The 23,268-nt window shown below is 43.5% G+C and overlaps 1 protein-coding gene and 1 long non-coding RNA gene across 3 annotated transcripts in view; one reads left to right on the forward strand and one right to left on the reverse strand.

Annotated features, from left to right (window-relative positions):
• ca10a (carbonic anhydrase Xa) overlaps window positions 1-23,268 on the forward strand; it is a 307,001-nt gene that overhangs the window by 67,723 nt on the left and 216,010 nt on the right. The gene's annotated exons all lie outside the window — the stretch shown is intronic.
• LOC116067444 lies at window positions 1,351-14,057 on the reverse strand. The gene is made up of 4 exons (XR_004109209.1): window positions 14,046-14,057; window positions 8,394-8,398; window positions 6,412-6,417; window positions 1,351-1,431 (listed from the first exon to the last, which is right to left on the reverse strand). It is a non-coding gene; the product is annotated as an uncharacterized LOC116067444 (long non-coding RNA).

A 23,268-nucleotide genomic window follows, 5' to 3' on the forward strand; every position in this document is an offset into this window, starting at 1 on the left:
TCACAAACTCCTGGGCGGTCTGATCTCCGGTGACATTATTGTCCACCGCAGGGTGACGTCGGTTTGCTTTTCTCCAAAAGTTGATTCGGTCTTAACGTTTTGCTGCAGGCATTCAAAACAAACGGAAAGATGTGCGTTTTTGCTGGACTGTCTGAGAAGTGACTACAGGCACTATATGTGTGAACGAATGCTCAGCCAGCCGGTGCCTCACTAGAGCGTTAGCGTTATGAACGTCCGTACTATCTTTACCTTTATCAAATGGCCTGAAAACGACAGCTGGCTGCTACAGTATAACCATTCAGACCTCTACACACATCAGACTGCTGGCTTGTAACTCAACATTACTCCATTCTTGGCTGACATGGACCACATAGCGCTGCATTAATTAGCCAGCAGCTACGGTGTTACTCAAGGTCTTGGTGTCTTAATGTGGTATTTTGGAGGGCCATTTTGATCAATTCTCGAGCTCGATCTGTGTAACAAATACCCTGGAAATCCAGAGTTCTCACGAGAGCACAATTTGAATTTGCTCAGCGAGTCACTCTGGCATTCAGTAATGATGCTCATTAACTATGCCCTTGTAGCCAAGCTGCACCAATCACATCGGTGTATCTGATATAGGCGGGCCAGAGGCGAGCTAAACAGACAACGACAGCGCTGCAACGTCAAAGTCGTTGGTAAACATTGCAAGATGGCTACGGATGAACACCAGTTGTTTGAAACGGCTTTGGCCGCTACAATGAACGAGTTAGACTTGGCTTTTTATCTAAAAGAGGAACAGAAGACTGCGCTTGAATCGTTCCTTTGCAAAAAGGACGTTTTTGCTGTTTTGCCGACCGGATACGGCAAGAGTTTAATCTACCAGTTAGCTCCGCTGGAAGCTAAGCCTATGGGTCATAGCGAAAACCCACTGGTGGTTCTGATTGGTCATAGTGTTTTCCAGTTGCATGCAGTGAGATATTCAAATGCCTGCTTGGTGTCGCCCCTCGAGTTGGGCCATTTTCATTAGTCATTGCCAGAGTCGTAATCTTTCGGATTTGGGTCTGGATTTCCAGGCTATGTAACAAATTTTTCAATCCAAAAAATGAGAATGGCCATCAAAACTCCATTCACTTCAATTGTTTTTGGAATGGACACAGATTCCTCAAAACCTGGATGGATAAAAAAATATATATATATAAAACTTGTATGCTCATAATACACCAACCCCTTAAAGGTGCAATATGTAATACTGACAGCTAGCGTTTCAAATATAGTTACTGCAGTCCAAATTCAAAATACTGAAAAGAGTCGTCTCCCCCGCCCCCTCCTCCCCAGACTGGAACTTCACGGGGGTTGCCAGGTTGAGAACGCAGCATCCAACTAGCTAGACGCTAGTCTCGCATAGCCGGACATTACTCCAGAGCGCAGCGGAGTAGCTAACGTTAGATGCTGGCTAGTCATAAAAGCCCGTGCTCATGCAGAGCTCTGTACCCAATTGACAACCACCCTATTTAAATTTATAATTATTTATATATATATATATATATATATATATATTGAAATTACTGCAACAACCGCTAAAAGCTGTCTCCATCTTTCAAATACATCTCCAATATTTACCCGGGTTTCGTTACGTCTCTGGTCACGCAACTGTTTATAAACACGTGGCATGTATTAAAGCTCTAACGCGCTGGGTTTACGTGTTTACAGGTATATCTGGCAACCCGGCCTGGCTGTCAAACTGGGCAATTGATACCAACACACAGGCCAAAACACAAACAGAAATTCTGTCACAGAACGGAAATTTCAAAAGGAGAAAATTCTGGCATTAGCGTTGTTGTCAGAAAACAGTATTTCAATTTAGCATGTTTCCTTCATATCTGATGACGCATCAGGGTCATTTTTGGATTAATTACAGTAAATATATTAAATATTGCACCTTTAAGATTTTAAGACACTAATTTGACTTAATGACCCAACCCCCAGATTACTTTCCCTTAATGTTTTTCATTTACCACACTGTAACTGTGTTCAGTCATTTAATTACAGCTCTAAACAAACCCACACTGTGAAATAGCAATCCTTCTAACAAGACAAGATGTCCCCTGTTGTTCCCTCGGTTCCCACAGTTTGTTCAGCAGTTATTTTAACAAGTGACAGTCTCATAAATCAAGGCAAAAATAGATTTTTACATCTAGTTTGGGATTAAATAGACATTTGATGCCAGTGGTGGAATGTAACTAAGTACACTTACTCCAGTAGTGTACTAAAGTCCAAATATTGAGGTACTTGTACTTTACTTGAGTCTTTTCTTTTCATGCCACTTTCTACTTCTACTCCGCTACATTTCAGAGAGAAATATTGTACTTTTTACTCCACTACATTCATCTGACAGCTTTAGTTACTAGTTACTTTACACATTAAGATTTCTGCACACAAAACAGTTTATAAAATCAGATTTTTTTTTATTATAAATGAAACTAGCCAACAATATAACGGCCTAAAAGTCCAGCTGAGATGATTAGACCATTAAACACACAACAAATTTGTCTTTACTTTTAATACTTTAACTACATTTTCCTGATGATACTTACATACTTCTACTTAAGTAACATTTTCGATGCAGGACTTTTACTTGTAGCAGAGTATTTTTTACAGTGTGGTATTAGTACTTTCACTGCAGTAAAAGATCTGAATACTCCTTCCACCGCTGTTTGATGCAGTGAAGCTGTGCGAGACCTGATGGTATAATGAGCTTCTTACCAGTTAAAACATCCCTGTGGGCTATGTATTTGTATCAGCCACATTATTTCCAGTGTTTCCCCCAGAAAAGTTGCCGGTAGCAAGTGTCTTTTTTTTCTCAATGAGGGCCCGGCTGGGGCCAGTCTCAGCCTGATGGCAGCATTAATGTAGAGCCCAATAGTCTCTGTGATAACAAAATCACGGACAGAATCGCGAAATTGAGAATTTAAAAAAGCCATTAGACAGATTCCACAGGGCCCTACACATTAAGCCAGTGCTAAACGCTGACTGGAGATTTGAAAATATGATTACGTCTAAGTTTCCAACTGAGCCGCCATACTGTAACTATTTTAGGAAGCGCTTTGAAAATTGAACTACAATTTTCTTACGCCTGGTGGGGGGCAACTTAGGCCCAGTGGGCCAGCAGGCTTGCGATACCCCCTACATTCTATTCTGACGCTCAGCGACCCACTGCCCTCGGTTGGCAGACGGATGACTTCTCGGAGCTTTAACCGTTTCGCACGGCCACAGGAGGCAGCTGCAGGGGGCTGCTCCCCAGCTAAAGGTTAACCAGGCTAATATCAGTTTCATTATCACCCTCACTTCATTTGACTTTATTCATTTCCCCCCTGTGAGCGTTAAAGGCCACAGGCCTGGGGGGGTATCTCACACTTCGGTTGGCTTGACGTAAATCCAGACAGCATTTTTTTATGAGCTGCGGAGAGGCGTACTGATGCTGGGGAGCAGACAAATGGATGTATTTGGCCAGCGGCCAGCATCTGCAAACAAATCCCAGTCAGCGAGGAGCCAATGGGATTGGTTTGTGTAAATCAGTTAGGGGTGGGAAAATAAATCTAAAAATGATTTATTTATTAATTTTACCAATGATTGAGCTAAATATGTTCTGTTTACACGGTAAACAAAAAAAGAAAACCCATGTTATGTTCTTCTTTACAAATGAACTAAATGTCAGACTGACTGATGTGATGTCATTATTCTTAGAAAAAAATAAGTTTTTACAAATGTATCATGATACACTGTCTCTAGAAGTGTTTTATTGTACTGTTGTTTGTGTTAAAGAAGGAAAAGAAAATCCCCCAAAATCCCAATACTCAATACTATCGAATCACAATACTTCTAGATTAGCAATAAATGAAAATCGCAATACAAATCCAATCAGCACCCATGTATCGGGACAGATAAATCGGGACAAAAGCATAATAATAATAATAATAATAATAATAATAATAATAATAAGGGTACAGAGGGATTGATGAATATGTCTTTCATACAATCTAAAGCAGGTTGAGAGGAGATCAGCTCGCGGTCAGCCTCTCTTTCTGCCCTCCTTCCCTCTCAAACCAAAAAACTGTCTGGACAAATGGACTGTGAAAAAAGTACATGACACATCTTTAAAGATGTTGTACTCAACATTCAGAATTTCAAAGCTATAGTGCGTAGTTTCTGTCGCCCCCATGAGGAATTCTAAGTAATGACAACAAAACTGTTGACGCGTCCACATGATACAAGCCTTCCGTGATCGCGCAAAAGGATAAGATAATAGTATAAGAGAATGAGGGCGTGCTACGCAAGCAGCTAGACAAGCATTATGACGTGTGTTCCAGAGTGACCACATTTGTCTCTGAAGTAAAGGCTGGACTACAATAGAGCTGTTTGGAGCAGTTTGTGAACAGTGTTTTCTGTTGGAGATGGTAAGTCCCTTTGGGGTGGACTTTGGGCTTTTTCACTTTGTAAACCTATAACATGCACAAAAAGATATATAACACAACAAAGGAAAGGGAAAAAGCCAAAAAGCATAATATGAGCACTTTAAGCAATTATTTAATAAATTAGAAACTTTCCGATAATCAGCCTATACCTACTTTGTGGAAGTTCTGCAATGAGACACTCACAGAACAAGTTCACATCTTTGGCACCAACTACTGGTTTTGTAGTTGACAGACAGGAAAATACACAGCAGCAGAAGGACAAAGTAAATGAATGGAAAAAAAGTAACTGCACTTGGGAGAAATGTATAGCAGAAAGACAAACAAGACTGTGACGTGCTGGAAGTAAGTCTGACAACAGGGAAACAAAGCTATCCAAACAGTGCATTGTGGGAACAAACAGTGGAGGAGCTAATATTATGCAGCTTCCGTTCAAGCCGAGATGTACTGCAGGGGAACCCTGTGCTGTGCCCGACAGATGTAGAGGATGGGAAGCAGGGGGAGGTTCGCTGATGGCGTCCTCGCAAAGTACACAATTACTTCATGTTTGCTCTCCTCTGCCATATGTTCTCATTAGCTTTGCGCTAGCACATGTGAAATTGAGCAGGCATACATTGGACAGGCTCATACTTCCATTCATGTGCGCACATACGAGTTTAACAACGCAGATGCACATGGAGCACAGAATCCATTTAAGCTCGGAGTACTAATTTGATGAAGTTTTTTGTAGTGAGCAGCAGAAAGGATGTGATTTTTACTCACACTAGATATCACTCACTCCCACCCTGTAGGTCTGCACTGATCCACGAGCCTGTGTTTTGACAGGGTTGTGCAGAATGTTACACAGGGCAACACAATCCGTGTTACCTCCCCTGGGAAAGACGCGAGCGCTGCTAAATGAAATGTCGACGTTTTGAACCCATTTGCAGAAATTTACTTGTGTTCAGTGTATCACGTCTCAACACACAGAAGTGACTCGTCAGCCAACAGATGTTGGTAAACACTCGCAGCAAAGGGGATTATGGGAATCATATGCATTTATGACGGGCTACGATGAACTACACCCACAGGTCATTAATACACTGCACCCTTAATCTTTTAATGCTTAACATCCTAAAAGGAAAGAAGTCTTCAATGTTGTCTCTACTGATATTAACTGTGGGACTAAATAGATGCTTTAGAGCATAAGTGATATTATGAATTCAGTAAAAGGTAACTTGTTTATGTGCTATAATTTGTTAAATAACTAGAATGAGTTGTTGCATTAACAAACCAAAGAAAATTCTGCCAGTACTGTTCTAACCTTCACAACAACAATGCCGAAAGAACTAATAAGGCCCACTGATTGAGTGACCGGATAAGCGGACGAAGATGGATGGATCTTTTCCAAATTGATCTTAATGCCTTAATTAAAAATCCATTTGCATGGTTTTATTTCAGTTAGGCTAATAGCTGGTTTGACTTGCATTGAGAGATGATTTTATGGAAAGTACCCCATGCCAATCTCTAGGTATGGTGAAGGGTATGTGATGATGTGGGGCTATTTTAATTCCAAAGGCCAAGGGAACTTTTTCAGATGCATGGTATCCTGGATCCATGAAATAACTGGCCTTTAAAAATAAAAATCTGCCTGCCTCTATGGGAATTTAACATAGGGGTGTACTTACTTATGCCCCCTGTATTTTAAGAAAGAACATTTATTTATACATGATACATTATTCATTCACAAAGAAAATTGGTGTCCTTAAAGATTGGATTTTTCCTAATTGTTTTAATTAAGGCATTAATATCAATTTGGAAAAGATCCATCCATCTTCGTCCGCTTATCCGGTCTCGGGTCGCGGGGGTAGCAGCTCCAGCAGGGGACCCCCAAACTTCCCTTTCCCGAGCCACATTAACCAGCTCCGTCTGGGTGATCCCGAGGCGTTCCCAGGCCAGGTTGGAGATATAATCCCTCCACCTAGTCCTGGGTCTTCCCCGAGGCCTCCTCCCAGCTGGACATGTCTGGAACACCTCCCTAGGGAGGCGCCCAGGGTGCATCCTTACCAGATGCCCGAACCACCTCAACTGGCTCCTTTTGATGCGAAGGAGCAGCGGCTCTACTCCAAGCTCCTCACGGATGACTGAGCTTCTCACCCTATCTCTAAGGGAGACACCAGCCACCCTCCTGAGGAAACCCATTTCGGCCGCTTGTACCCTGGATCTCGTTGTTTCGGTCATGACCCAGCCTTCATGACCATAGGTGAGGGTAGGTACGAAAACTGACTGGTAGATCGAGAGCTTTGCCTTCTGGCTCAGCTCTCTTTTCGTCACAACGGTCCGATAAATTGAATGTAATACCGCACCCGCGGCGCCGATTCTCCGACCAATCTCCCGCTCCATTGTCCCCTCACTCGCGAACAAGACTCCAAGGTACTTGAACTCCTTCAACTGGGGTAAGGACTCATTCCCTACCTGGAGAAGGCACTCCATCTGTTTCCTGCTGAGAACCATAGCCTCCGATTTAGAGGTGCTGATCCTCATCCCAGCCGCTTCACACTCGGCTGCGAACCGATCCAGTGAGTGCTGAAGGTCACAGGCCGATGATGCCATCAGGACCACATCATCTGCAAAAAGCAGCAATGAGATCCCCAGCCCACCGAACTGCAACCCCTCTCCACCCCGACTACGCCTCAATATCCTGTCCATAAATACTACAAACAGGATTGGTGACAAAGCGTAGCCCTGGCGGAGGCCAACTCTCACCTGAAACGAGTCCGACTTATTGCCGAGAACCCGGACACAGCTCTCGCTTTGGTCGTACAGAGATTGGATGGCCCTGAGAAGGGACCCCCTCACCCCATACTCCCACAGCACCTCCCACAGTATCTCCCGGGGGACCCGGTCATACGCCTTCTCCAGATCCACAAAGCACATGTAGACCGGTTGGGCATACTCCCAGGCTCCCTCCAGGATCCTTGCGAGAGTAAAGATCTGGTCCGTTGTTCCACGACCAGGACGGTATCCGCATTGTTCCTCTTCAACCTGAGGTTCGACTATCGACCGAACCCTCCTTTCCAGCACCTTGGAGTAGACTTTACCAGGGAGGCTGAGAAGTGTGATACCCCTATAATTGGCACACACCCGCTGGTTCCCCTTTTTGAAAAGGGGAACCACCACCCCGGTCTGCCACTCCTTAGGCACCGTCCCAGACTTCCACGCAATGTTGAAGAGGCGTGTCAACCAAGACAACCCCTCCACACCCAGAGCTTTAAGCATTTCTGGACGGATCTCATCAATCCCTGGGGCTTTGCCACTGTGGAGTTGTTTAACTACCTCAGCAACCTCCACCAGGGAAATTGACGACAATCCCCCATCATCCTCCAGCTCTGCCTCTACCATAGAGGGCGTATTAGTCGGATTTAGGAGTTCCTCAAAGTGCTCCTTCCACCACCCTATTACCTCCTCAGTTGAGGTCAACAGCGTCCCATCCTTACTGTACACAGCTTGGATGGTTCCCCGCTTCCTCCTCCAGAGGTGGCGAACGGTTTTCCAGAAACACCTTGGTGCCGACCGAAAGTCCTTCTCCATGTCTTCTCTGAACTTTTCCCACACCCGCTGATTTGCCTCTTTCACGGCAGAGGCTGCAGCCCTTCAGGCCCTTCGGTACCTTGCAACTGCCTCCGGAGTCCTCCGGGATAACATATCCCGGGAAGACTCCTTCAGTCGGACAGCTTCCCTGACCACCGGTGTCCACCACGGTGTTCGTGGGTTACCGCCCCTTGAGGCACCTAAGACCCTAAGACCACAGCTCCTTGCCGCAGCTTCAGCAATAGAAACTTTGAACATTGTCCACTCGGGTTCAATGCCCCCAGCCTCCACAGGGATGCACGAAAAGCTCCGCCGGAGGCGTGAGTTGAAAGTCTGTCAGACAGGGGCCTCCTCCAGACGTTCCCAATTTACCCGCACTACCCGTTTGGGCTTACCAGGTCTGTCCAGAGTCTTCCCCCACCCCCTGACCCAACTCACCACCAGATGGTGATCGGTTGACAGCTCTGCCCCTCTCTTCACCCGAGTGTCCAAAACATACGGCCTCAGATCAGATGAAACGATTATAAAATCGATCATTGACCTTTGGCCTAGGGTGCTCTGGTACCAAGTACACTTATGAGCATCCCTATGTTCGAACATGGTGTTCGTTATAGACAATCCATGACTAGCACAGAAGTCCAACAACAAACAACCACTTTAGTTTAGATCAGGGAGGCCGTTCCTCCCAATCACGCCTCTCCATGTGTCTCCATCATTGCCCACATGCGCGTTGAAGTCCCCCAGCAGAACTATGGAGTCCCCCACTGGAGCCCCATACAGGACTCCACTCAAGGTCTCCAAGAAGGCTGAATACTCCGAACTCTTGTTTGGTGCATATGCACAAACAACAGTCAGAGTTTTCCCCCCCACAACCCGCAGGCGTAGGGAGGCGACCCTCTTGTCCACCGGGGTAAACTCCAACGTAGCGGCGCTCAGCCGGGGGCTTGTGAGTATCCCCGCACCCGCCCGGCACCTCACACCCTGGGCAACTCCGGAGAAGAAAAGAGTCCAACCCCTATCCAGGAGTATGGTTCCAGAACCAAGACTGTGCGTAGAGGTAAGCCCCACCAGATCCAACTGGTAGCGCTCCACCTCCCGCAAAAGTTCCGGCTCATTCCCCCACAGAGAGGTAACATTCCACGTCCCCAGAGCCAGCGTCTGCTGCCCGGGTCTGGTCTGTCGAGGCCCCTGACCTTCACTGCCACCCGTGTGGCAGCGCACCCGACCCCAGCGGTTCCTCCCACAGGTGGTGGGCCCATGGGATGGAGAGATGGATGCCACGTAGCTTTTTCGGGCTGTGCCCGGCCGGGCTTCGTGGCAAACCCGGCCACCAGACGCTCGCTGACGAGCCCTCCATCTGGGCCTGGCTTCAGACGGGGGCCCCGGGCTTCCTCCGGGCAGGGTCACTCCATCTCTTCCTCGGTCACTCATAGGGTTTTTGAACCATTCTTTGTCTGGCCCCTCACCTGAGAACACTTTGCCTTGGGAGACCCTACCAGGAGCACAAAGCTCCAGACAACACAGCCCTCAGGTTCATAGGGACACACAAACCTCTCCACCACGATAAGGTGATGGTTCCCGGAGAGGAATTTGCAAAAGATGATTTATTTATTCCTCTTTTTAGTCAACTTTAGCATGGGTGTCCTAATTTTTTCACATGACTTTATAAACAATGGCTCTGTTCCGTTTTGGATCCTGTTCCCAGTTAGAGAAAAACACAAGCTTTCCATCTTACTCTAATCTTAACCGTACCGTAGTTGCCATTTGAAGAAAAACAGTGTTGGCAACGGACTTAGAAAAACATTGCCATCCAATATGACTATTCTTGTTGGGCAGTGGGGTTGTGGCGTTATGATCCAGACTCTATATAAACAGCAGCAAATTGATTGATGGATGACATTGACATACACATTATAAACTTATGACTGGGGAACCAAAATGCCTGACTCAAGCAAAATGAGATATTTAGTTTAAAATGTGACACTTTGGTGGTTAAAAACCCCTATAGTGGCCCCTATAGCTCCCATTCAACATCCAACATGATACAAGAATAATTGCAGTCACTTATTCTGGTTGGAGTCATATCAAAATGTCACACCAGAATCTATAGGTTAAGGGCTCTGTGTAGACAACTAAATCAGTATTAATCAATGGCACAATGAATAAATGCTCCAGTAAACTGCATCACATACACATACTGTCAGACAGGGCTGTAGCTGAGCGGCCCATGTGCCACTTTAAATAAAACTCAAATACCGGCCTCAAGAGTCGATGTAACCCCAGCTATCCTGGCAGCAGCTCCTCACTGTGGGTCAAGGGGAAAAAAAGACCCAGACAGAGCGGACATCAGAGGACTCTCATCTAACCAATTCAATCTGGGCCAGCAGCACGTCTGGGGGAGAGAGACAGAGCGAGACAGCAGAAGAAAGAGAGAGAGGCTGAGTGATCATCAGAGATGAGGCATCGATGATCTTTCCTTGAAGTGGTGCACCAAAACATTGGGCCCTTGTTTCTGCCTCTGGAAAAATACCAACAATTATGATAAATATGGCCCATTAAGCAGCAGGGTATGCAGAGATCTGAGGACCCCGTGGACCTCTTGCTCTGCTGTTTTAGTTTCTCCACTGAAGGTCCAACCTCTGGCCTCAGCACAGCAACACGCTGATAGACATCCGCCGCCGCTGTGATTGCTGTCGATTTGTATTCAGATCAGCCTGCCGAGGCATTAAGATGAGATTCATTGTATATTGTGTTGTTTCATTTTTTTTACAACCAACAAATGGTGCTCGGCCGCTCTCCGGCCCGCCACCGCATTACTGCAGCTCAGAGGCTTTTAGTCGAGTCTATTTGCTCAATTCCACCCAGTCAAACAGATAAACATGCCAGCACTTTGAATTAGAGACGCAGAGAAAATGGAAAACCAAAGCCGGCGTTTCGAAAAAAGGAGATTCAAGAAAAAGGTTGTGGTGTTGGTCCATCTGCTTTTCAACGGCAGTGTGTGTTGGTACCCAAAAGGTTGCGTTTATGAGCCTGTGTGTGTAAACACATGTAGCTAAAAGTGTGTGCACTTTTATTTGCATATGCAAGTAGGTTTGTGCTTTTGTGTCCTTCTGGGAAGTGAGGAACCGTGTGTGTGTGTGTGTGTGTGTGTGTGTGTGTCGGTTTCTCACTTTGTCTCAGTGTGTTAATAAGTTGACCCGGGGAGCCACAGAGGCTGCTAAGGTGGAGCTTCTCTCCCCTGAGGTGACATGTCATAGACGAAAAGATAGAAACACAGGAGAGCCTCTGCTGTGTGTGTGTGTGAGGATTCTTCCCTCACTATTTTTCCTCCTCTGCCCTTTCTGCTCTCGAAGAGGCAGTTTTTTTTATCAGTGATGTAGAGAGAGGCACTTCACTTCACTACCTATTAGATTTCATCGCAGCGGGGAGAAATCATTTCTACAAATGATGTCTGCTCTTTGTTGAGCAGTATCTCCTGTAATGAGCAGAACGAGCAGTGAAAGCTCTGTTCTTTCCCAAGCTTTGACCGCATGGGTACTGAATTCAATACTTCTTTGAGGCACCGACCGAATTGCCTCCTTAGTATCGAAAAATGCCTCGTCATTCAATGCCAAATTTCAATACCTAAGGAGTCAATCTCATCAGCCTCAGTGAGCCAATCAGCATGCTTCTACCAAGATCTAATAATGTCTGTGATTGGCTGTCTAACATTACACGTCGTAGAGACACGCAGGAAAAACTCTACGTTACACAGAGACGGCTCATGTTGTAGGAGCTGAAACATAAATAAAAAGATTTGTGCCGTAATTTGTAATGTTGTAATTTATTTTTGTCAAAGCTTTAGTGCGTAACCTTTTGGTATTAATGGACGTCCGTTACATTCAAGCCACTGCCAAATGAGTTCCTACAAAGCTAATTAAGACTATCAGCTCCACACAACTCTATGTATTTCTCAGTATGACTGTTCAGAAGATTGTGGCATCCGGTGACTTTCCGTGCAGAAACTCGAGTGAAGATAATGACCTCTTCTGAAGAGTACATCATGTTTTTTAATCCTCCATGTCCTGCGTGGGGGGGGGGGTGCACGTGCGTGACTTGTATCTATCACGCACACCAGAGAATGGACCCACAAATGCACGACTCAGGTGAGTAAAATACAATGATTTTATTAGCAAGCTAACAAAACTTAATAGCAACAGTGTCCTGAAAATGACAAAGAAGAAACAGGCAATGGTCAAAAATCCAAGGTGAAACAGGACCAGGGAAAAACGCTCGAAGGCTGCACACATGGAAAACAGACAGGAGTTTCTGCGCAGGAAAGTCACCAGACGACACAATCTTCTGAACATAGTCATACTGAGAAATACAGAGAGAGTTGTGTGGAGCTGAGTTAGCTTTGTAGAAACTCATTTTGGCAATGGCTTGAATGTAACATTAATTAAAAAAATATGCACTAAAGCTTTAAAGGCCCAGTGTGTAACATGCTTAGTTGTTCATTATCAAAATCTGTGTTTCCCGTTCACAAACTTGTCCTTTTTCATGAATATTTACCAACACCATCAATTCCAAGTATTCCTTTTGGCTTGAAATTTTACATTTTCATTTGCATGAACTGGGGTAGATGCTCCATATTAATGCGTCATTTTGAAATACGTTAGCCGGTTAGGGACATACAGGACATACTGCTCCGCCTTTTGCATTTTCTTACACTTACAATGTTCTCAATTCTTCGGTTAACATTTATGGACATTCATTATGCTACCGTTGAAGTTTGGTGATATTTTGAGCTTTTCTAGTGGGATAGATAGCGTTTTGTTTTTACTTTCCCTGTGCCCCGAATACTAGTGTTGTAAGCTAGTCAGCGGTCCGCGCTAGCGTCTTTCAAGCTATAAACACATTTGATTAGCATGAAAACATGTTCCATTGAGCGACAGAGTGGGTACACATCTGTTATTAACCCCTAGGTTCGTTTTGCGCCGGAATTGTCCTTTAATATCAAACCAGTTTGAAAATGTTTACACCGGCTCAGGTCTAATATTAACCGCAGTTAATTTCTTTCGGTACGCTCAGCAACAACAAAACATAAGATCACATTACACACACAAGAGTGTCTGCAAAAACACACTGCCACAATTACAATGCAGTAACAATACAACACATAAAACCGTGCAACCATATGGCTCATGCCCTTAAAGCCAAGTGTCCATTGTTTGTATCACTAATAATACCCATACATGGTACATTCCATGATTGTAATGGAGGACGCGGCGCTAAGATCGCCATGATGCCAAGCAGAGGGTGCTTTGCCTCCACGCTCCAAACTGAGTGCGTAGTACACCATTGCCACTGGTCGTGGTCATTTACACATATGAGTCATTTTGATCTCGCTTTCCTTTTTCAAGTATTATAAAAATATATCCTTTAAAATGTCCACAGAAGTTTCACAGTGGCATGCACAGTACTTGCTAACAATAACACAATGCAATGCCTATTTTATAGATGCAAAGATTACAATTATGCCACTGTACTCCTCAGTGATGACATTAATGATTACTTAGTGTCTGAAATCTCAATTCACTGCTCACTATTGAGTTAACTTTTATAGGGAGTAGTAGTCTATATACACAATGTTCCACTTCCAGGATTGCTCCGGTGCTGTCGGAAATTTTGCCGGACGTCCCTCATTTTCGGCCGGATGTCCGTCCCCTTCCTCTTTCTTTGTGTTGGCGTTCTAAACTCCAGTGGATTTCTGAGGACTATGGTTAACTGCTCCTCAGATCTCTGCAGTGTAAATCCAGAGAGCTAGCTAGACTATCTGTCCAATCTGAGTTTTCTGTTGCACGACTAAAACTACTTTTAAACGTACACATGTTCCACCAAAACAAGTTCCTTCCCGAGGCTATTTTGCAGAGGCGCTGTAGCTCCGTGCGGGGCTTAGCGCCGCCCAAGACGATTGTGATTGGTTTAAAGAAATGGCAATAAACCAGAGCATGTTTTCCTCCCATCCCGGAATGTTGTGTGGACTAGCCAGACCTTCCTCTGCAGCGCTGTGGAGGAAGGTCTGGCAATGTAAGACTAAGGGAGTAGTGAATGAGTGAACAGGGATGTGATTTCAAGCACAACCATAGTTCCATACACATAATGTACATTTTGTATAGTGATTTTAAACAGACATCCAGTATGTTCTTGCATTACTGAACATGTAATACCAATGTGGATGTAAAAGCATCCCCCAACACATTTTCCATCCATGTGTAAAAAGATGTAAAAGTGTGGCACTGGGGGGAGAAAGTCTCCAGGAAACCAGCTTTCTGCTAATGAGGCTCTACCGCTAAACTACTCAACAGTCTATGTGCTAATCTGTTGAACAGAAATAAAGTTTTTAACAGTGTCACAGTCTCTTGATGTGGGTCAGCAAGCTGAGGAGGTGTTTACCACTTACATCTACAGAAACGTTTATACATTTACCTCTGGAAATATGCACGTTTATCTGGAAATGAAGACCTTGAGGATTGACCCATATGATCAGGGCTATATGTAATGCTGGGCTATAATCCACAGTGTGTTCATCCAGCCAGACATGTGCTGCTTCTCAATTTCATACTTTATATGCTAAAACTAGGTCTCAGCCCAAACCATTTTGGAGCAAAATGCTCGCTATGTGGAGTGCGCTGTGTCATAAAGGAGAGGAGCGCTGCAACTAGGGCTGAACGATTTTGGGAAAGAAAATAAATAAATAAAATCTTTAAAATTTTTGATTTGAAAACGATTCATCGTTCAGCTAGCTACAACACTAGCAGGCAGACTGTGACAAAAGCACCGTAGAGTACAATACAGAAAGGATCGGCATCTGATCAGACGATTTATTTAAGACGGAAATGATCCATTTGTCAGGGTTTAAGAGAACGTAGGACCCAAATGCAGAGAGGAGGCAGAGTAGAGCTTGAATATTTAATAAAGAGAATCCTTACAACAAAAGGTGTCCTGAAACAGTAGGCAAAAATACAAACAGGAACAGGCAGAATCCCAAAACAGGAACATGCAGAATCCCAAAACAGGAACAGGCAGAATATCAGGAACACAAAGACTAAACGGGTAGATTAAACACAGTGACACTCCAAACAGAAAATAATGACCTGACAACAGACAAGGGAAACAGAACAATCACACACGGTCTCACGGCAGTTCGTGTAATTGTCACGTTATTTTTAATCTATTGATTTGTGTATTTGTGTGATTAGGAAGACAACGGGGAAAGGACGCCTCACATGGCGGGAGACGGCCGTGGGGAACGTGCGACAATAACGGGATGGTTGTGATTAGGAAGACAATGGGGAAAGGACGCCTCACACGGCGGGAGACGGCCGTGGGGAACGCGCGACAATAACGGGACGGTTGTGATTAGGAAGACAACGGGGAAACAAAACGCCACACGCGGGACGTGATCCCCAGTCTCCCGGGTGAAAGTCCTGTATTGATTGACCCATCCACCACCCCGACCAACCTCCCTACACGGATTTTCGGCTTTTCATACTACTCCCTACCATATTCGTGCTGTGATCACGAACTATGCTTCCCATTGAAATACATTACTTTACATTTTCGTGCTGGCCACCACGAAAAAAAAGAGAGTCCCTGTGAACACAAATCAATAGATTAAATAGCGTGACCATTTCACGAACTGCCATGAGATTGGGTTGAACAATCACACAGGCGGGAAAACACAAGACAGGAAGTAAAACTAGACAAGGGAGGAAAACAGAGACTTCAAAATAAAACAGGAAACACTAACAACAGAAACTCACAACAGAAACTCACAACCGTGACACCATTAAAATCTCTAGACGCTGCTAATTTCAAATTTGGAAACGTCTTCAATACCGGTACAGATACCAATACAGTACTGTGACTTTGATAGCGGTTCCTGAAGGATACTGTTTTCGAATCCAATTTTATAAAATCCATTTTGACAAAAAGAAATTACAACATTACACATTACGTCACAAACCTTATCTTTTTTCAGCTCCTACATTTTTTTTTTTTTATATTATTGGTTCACACATACTATACAAAATACTACATATTAATATACACAATCAATAAAAGATGTGATGGAGAGATGCAAAAAAACCTCAGAGGGGCTTAATCTGGGCACTCTCCAAAGCATAGTCCAATCAAAAATAGAAAGAAACTAAAATACTGAAAAGAAAATAAATAGAGAACAAAAAGCCAAAACTAAAATTACACACAATATCAAATCAAGAGAATAAATACAAAAGATAAAATAATATTAGGAGTTACATGGGTTAGACCCGTCTCTGTGCGTAACGTAGAGTTTCCCTGAATGCCTCTGTCACGTGTAACGTTAGACAGCCAATCAGCAGAATTATCAGATCTTGGTAGAAGCATGCTGCATGCTGATTGGCTCACTGGCGCTGATGAGATTTACTCCTCAGGTATTTAAATTTGGTACTGAATGACGAGGCATTTTTTTCCGATACTTGATACCAAGGAGGCAATTCAGTGCCTAAAAAGAATTCGGCACCCAGCCAGCCCTACTTATACCATGTCAGATTCTTAATTTTTTTGTGAATATACTTCAAATTTAAAACAGAGTTAAAAGTAGCTCATAGATGCATTTAGGGCACAGTATGGAATATTCTAGAAGAGCTAGTCACAGCTGATCAACAGGAAGCCAGACAGCTGGAGTCATGAATCATTAATTACCTCTACAGTGTAAAGTATTGTGAGACTTTTCACAATCTATACTTGTCTTTATTCATGTTGTGTCTGCTCTGCTGATGGTGTGATCCACAAGGTGTGTATGTATAGTATCTATGTATGTATATGTGTGTGTGTTCCCAACACACTTGATGATGATCAAAGTAATAACATTAAAGATATTGATACGGCGAGGTTATGTCTGTCAGAACATGCTTGATCTCGCTCTGTATTTTCTTTGCTAAGCGCTCTTTATATTCTGCTCTTATCTATATCCTTCTCTCTGCCACCTCAACAACCCACACATGGATCATGCACGTTTATCTTATGGCATTTACCCTAATCTTATGACTGATACATTTGCAGTTTATGGGCATAGATTTAATTATAAAAAAGCAGAGAATACTCTTGTAGCTCAGTCGCATGAGCCAGGAACATTTCTGAGTTGCCAGATGGCAATAACTCAGCCTCATCTTACAGTAATTGGTTAGAAAGCACAAGCAAAGCAATCCACCATAGATTGGAAAGACCTTGACAAGGATTGTTTGCATAATTTCCAATTTTATAAAGTTTTGGCTGATTTAAAGCCAACAACAACAACCAAAAACCACAGCACGTTTGAACATTCTGTTATCTGAGGCATTGTTTCTTCTGATAAACAGGAAGTTGTGTAATGTTTTTGTCTCATCCCACTCAAATCTTTGACCTAAATTCTACTCCTAGCCTTCTTTTACTTACATATTCCTTCTCTGCCTTTAAACTGTAATTGCTTTGGAGTTTGAAGTTCACTTCCCAGGAATCCCTTTGAAACAGTGTTGCCAGTACTTTTACATCTCTGGACTGACAGCAACTCCCACACCTCCAAACTATCCAGCATGTGGCTCCCTGCTCTACAAACACACTTTAAACCAGAGCTCAAGAGCCACCAGTCTACCCGTTTTTTTATATACCCTATATGAATACATGAGTCTTCCTAAAGCTGCACTAATTCTTTTTTTAATTGACAATCGATCAACTGAAGCTGTAAAGCAGTCCCTCCAGGATTTTGCGATGTCGTGATCACGCCAATTCACGCGAATTTAACCAATCACTGCGAATTTAGTGCGACTCGCAATTTTGACAAATCACCGCTACTTTTCCTGCAAATTTGACCAATAACCTGAAGTTTCCCGTGAGTTCAACCAATCCCAGCAGTCCCACGTGCCATCAGTATGTGACTCTGAGAGCCAATGACCAAGCGGGAGTGAGAATGGCCACAGGTTGATCATTTCCTTGTTTCTGATGAAGACGAGACATGTGTGACTGACTCGAGCATCTCACATTTACCAACAAAACGTACAGCGAAAGACAAAACATTTCAGACCGTCCTGCCAACCTGTATACATTTTAACACGAATGTACGCTGTAACGTTTTTTCACTCTAAAGTCACTGAAAGCGACTGCTGTTTCTATCCTGTCACTCTCTGCAGTGGGCGGGGCTGCTCAGTTCTCCCCGCGACTGACGCGTGCACACACACACACACACACACAATCACACATGGATGCAGGAAAAACTGGAGATGAGACGACATGATGACCTAAATTGAGGACAGCTGCGCTCGTTATTGTAAGTGCAATGTAAAGTTATATAAGTCCAATAAACTGTATGAATGTGTGTCCCAGGCCAGGTTAGGAAATTAACTAGCAATGTAAAGATCAACAAGTCACTGACACATACGTTCAGATTTGATTCATTCAATAAATTATTCGTTTTTGTCTCAAACCCACCAGCCATTTTCATATACCAACATTTGCAGCATCCTGAGCCTTTTTGGTAAGGTTACTAGGAAATCTCAGCCCAGAGTAGTTTTATTCTCCCCCAAAACAAGTTTCCTTTTTATTTTTTAAAGAACTATAAAAAAAAAAAAAATCGCAACTTTTTTTGCAACTTTCACTGTCTCCCGCAACTTCATTGCAACAATCTCAAAAAAAGGCCGCGAAATCCTGGAGGGACTGGTAAAGGAGTTGCTCGTAGTGATGAACTAACAGAGAACTAGCACACGACTCTGCAACACATTCTCACTTCCATCGCGTCAAAAAGCGATGCTAAGTCAGGTGCCTTTGGCGTTTGTTATTGACGCAAAAAGTCTCCTTTAGCGTCATATTTGGTCGGGACTCTTGGCGTCACTTTTTGACGCTCTGGGTCGGGACATACGTTTAACCTACATGCAGCACAAGACCGGGACAGTTAGGTTTAGGAAAAGATGGTGGGTGAGGTTACAAAATGAACGTTTCAGTGACACGCGGGACAAGAACGAGACATGAACCCCGGTCTCCTGGGTGAAAGTCCTGTGTTGTTTGACCCATCCACCACCCCAACCGAACTCCTTACGATGATTTTTGGTCTTTCATACTACTCAATCTTTGAGTCGGTATCAGACGCTGCGAGACACAGGACTCTTGATGCACTTTCTGATGCTCTGGGTCGGGACTCTTGGCATCACTATTTGACGCTCTCTGGACTCGCGTCTAGCCCTTTGGTGTCATATTTAGACGCGCTTGTTCGGGACTCTTGCCGTCACTTTTTGATGCTCTGGGTCGGGACGTACGTTTAACTGACATGCGGCACAAGGACGGGACAGTTAAGTTTAGGAAAAGATGGTGGGTGGGGTTACAAAATGTACATTTCAGTGACACGCAGGACAAGGACGGGACATGAACCCCGGTCTCCTGGGGGAAAGTCCTGTATTGTTTGACCCATCCACCACCCCAACCTGTTTTCTTACACTGAATTTCGGTCTTTCATACTACTCTCTACTGTTGTCTCTATAATACTATATCATCTTACAGCGCTGTGGTCGAGCTGCTGCTCTGCCCGGTGTGTTCCATACAGACGCTAAAGGGGGATTTGCGCGTCGCTATCTGACACTGACAGCCACTGACCAAGCGTCAGTATTTGACGAGTCGGGAGTGAGAACGGGTTGGACTCCGCAGTTCCCTCCACTACGCAAGGCTTTTAGCTTCTTATAGCTCATTGTTTTGGTTTTCCTGCCCGGAAACTCTGTCTGCATCAACCTGGTTTCCAGCAGCAGACGTCTGATTTCAGTGGAAAAGCCTGCTGTACACTATCTGCCCAGCACTAAACTGCAGACTGACACCGGTAGAAACCAGCTGGGGAAGGAAGTCAAACACGAACCAAATATTTTTCCTGGATGTTGGTGGAGACGAAAATGGAGCTCAAAGGAGAGTGAATGTTGGATGACTCCAAACAAATACTAAAGACAATTGTCAGCTAATACCAAAAACCAAACAAACCAGCAATGAAGCTTTTAAGCGATGGAATAAGTTGTACTGTATAATTCCTGTATTATCCATCACATTTAATAGCTCAATAGTAAACGCTAAACCAATTAAGTTATACTGACACAGCAAAAGACCTACTTTGTTAGTATTTGTAATGTGCTAGCCAAACCATTATTATTATTATTATTATTATTACTGATTAGTGACAACCTGCCATTTGTCTAGAACTGGAATTTTGCGTTCTGTTTCAGATATTGGAAAACCTCATCTAAAACAAAACCCAGCCTTAAAACATTAACCTCGCACATTGTGCAGTTCATTCAACTTATCTACGCAGGGCTGGTAATAAACTTGTGGCAACACCTACTAATCTGTATTGATGTTGTATCTCGTTGTCCCTTTTCATCTCTGGGCCTTTTCATTATGTAAATGCAGCTCCCATACTCACTCTAGTATCCCCTTTAGCATGCTTGTCTTCCTCTGACTGTCTGATTAATCTGTTTTTCTTTAGATTTCATCTTCTTTGTCTATTCAAGCAAAATAGCTCTCACTGCTCACACAGTCTCACTTGATTCTTCAACAATAGTGCAAACAGACTCTATTGCTGCGATAACAACAAACACAGTGCTTCTTTTTATTTCAGGTTCAGCTTTGGGTTACTTTATGTATATGTACCCATAGGTAGATTTGTTTGTTTGTGTTTGAATTTGAGAACAAAACCAACAGTGGGAGCTTAGCAAAGCAAATTGAAAAGCCTGACACTTTCCAAAATTGCTGCTATTTGGGTCTACTTTAAGTTTTTGATCCCTCCTGATACAAACCCTGCAGACAGAAGATGGAGCATATACTGCTTCGAGGGCCTGCTAATGTATGCAGCGTACATAACCACACTGTCAGACTGTATTGAACGTTCAGATTTTAAATTATGGAATGAACTTAATGATGAGTTGAAAATGTGTACTCCTCTGTTGTGTTTCAAGAAAGCTTTAAAATCTAAAATAATCAAGGGTTGTGAGTGTATTGTAATTTGATTCAAATGTAAAATGACTAGGATTGTACTCAGGCATTCAGTTTCATTTAGTTGTGTTGGATTTCTGGGTGATTCTATGGGGATTATGGGATAGGAAAGGTAAAAATAAGCCTTGGCTTCAGCCTGTTCCTTTTTCGGTTAGCTACGGTGGCAAATTGTGGGGAATAATTGTTTCTTTCATGTATGTCAACCGAAATAAAATAATTCATCATCATCAAACACTATTTGTCATGTGCATAGGATATTGCTTAAATTCTAGTTCATCATCAGAGGTGAAGTAGAAAATCACCAATGAGCAGTTTGCAAACGTGAAAGGATCCCCACTTTGTAAAGCCCACTGCTGTGAAGGTTAGGCAGCGGCTTCTCTGGTAAATCACAATCCTTTTTGCTTGCTCTGATCTTTGAAGGAACAAAATGAGTTAAGACATGGAGGAGGATTCTGAATACAGCCAGAAACGAGGAATAATAAAAAGGAGTGCTCAGAGGAAGTAATGAATGAGTTCTCACTGAGCAAAAACAACTCGGCCTTGACGGAATGTTAAGATGGTGCTGGGGCTTTTTAAATTGCAGTGCTCCAGTATGTTGGAAAAAAACAAAGTAGGTGGAATTATGGAAAGAAAACACTGCAAGTGAGTAAAGCAAATTTAAAATAAGCATGAAAGCTCAGTGCGGTCACACAGGGTGCAACGGCAGTGACGAGAACAATTACAGGCATTGCTAAGACACACACACACACACACACGGACAGCGACTTGAAGAGGAACGCAACTTACCATAGTCTAAATAACAACCGACATACTACACACAGACACATACATTATTTATATGAATCCATTCAACTAGACAGGATTCAAACATTTACAGAGGTTATACTATATACTTATACACTTAAAAGTAAGGGAAACAACACTTGTGTCACACAGCCAGGTTACAAGCTACAGCTGTGATGGAGCTGGATCTGACAATCATGGTGCTTACACTTGCAGAGAGATGTGAAAGAAAAGAAAGTGTGGTAAAACATTCCAGAATGTTTTAACAATAGTAGTATTTTTTCAATAAAAAAACAAAATGTAAATGGACTGTATTCATATAGCCCTTTTTCTAGTCTAACGACTAATCCGAGCGCTTTTACACAGTACAGGCACCATTCACATTCACACACATTCATACACTCTGATGACGCAGCATCGGGAGAAACTCGTGGTTCAGTGTCTTGCCCAAGGACACTTCGACATGGGACTGTAGGGCCAGGGATCAAACCACCAACCTTCCGATTGGTAGGCGACCGCTTTACCACCTGAGCCACAGCTGCCCCAACAAAAAAGAAAATCACTAAACTCATAACCCAAATCTAAGGGACAAAAAGGTCAAAAATGGGTAAGAGAAGCCTCTTCACACTTTAGATCCAAAGCCAAAGTATTTAATACTCAAACCAAGCTGTAGGTCACTAGACCTACTATTGCCTGGTTTCACACTAGTAGATCGCTCATCAATCAAGCAATCAAGATTCAAAATTAACTTTATTGTCCCACATCGTGGGAAATTTGTCTTGGGTACTTAAAGTGCCCATATTATGAAAAAATCACTTTTTCTGGGATTTGGGGTGTTATTTTGTGTCTCTGGTGCTTCCACACACATACAAACTTTGAAAAAAATCCACCCATGCTGTTTAGAGTGAGATACAGTTTCTGAATGTGTCCTGCCTTCAGTCTCTGGGTGAGCTGTTCAAAATCGGCACGGCTTGTGACGTCACAAGCCGAAACGAGCAGGCTAACCGCAACCATTAGCTCGTAGCGTTAGCATGCTAACGCTATGGCTAACGCTAGCATGCTAACGCTAGCATGCTACCTCGTTCTCAATAGCAAAGCACTACTACAACACACACAAGTTCACCATAATCTACAAAAGAACTACTTACATGTGCGCCCTCATTTAGAAGTCTCCCAGCTAATCCTGCCTTGTAACTGACCGAAGTTGTAGAAACAGCCTTTCTTTTACTGTCTATGGAGCTAGCTAGCTGACATGATCTACATCTGAGCTACTGGGCATGTGCAGTGCAATCAAAGATAGTACAGAAGAAGAAGAAGAAGAAAAGAGGTCTCACTCTGTAGCTAAAACAGAGACCAGCTGAAAAGAGGATCTGCAGCAGTGAGAGAGAGCACTGCAGTACAACACAAATATGGTGTTTTTTGAAAATTAAACCATGTAAACTTA

The sequence above is a fragment of the Sander lucioperca genome, chromosome 5 (genome assembly GCF_008315115.2).
Source record: "Sander lucioperca isolate FBNREF2018 chromosome 5, SLUC_FBN_1.2, whole genome shotgun sequence".
NCBI lineage: Eukaryota > Metazoa > Chordata > Actinopteri > Perciformes > Percidae > Sander > Sander lucioperca.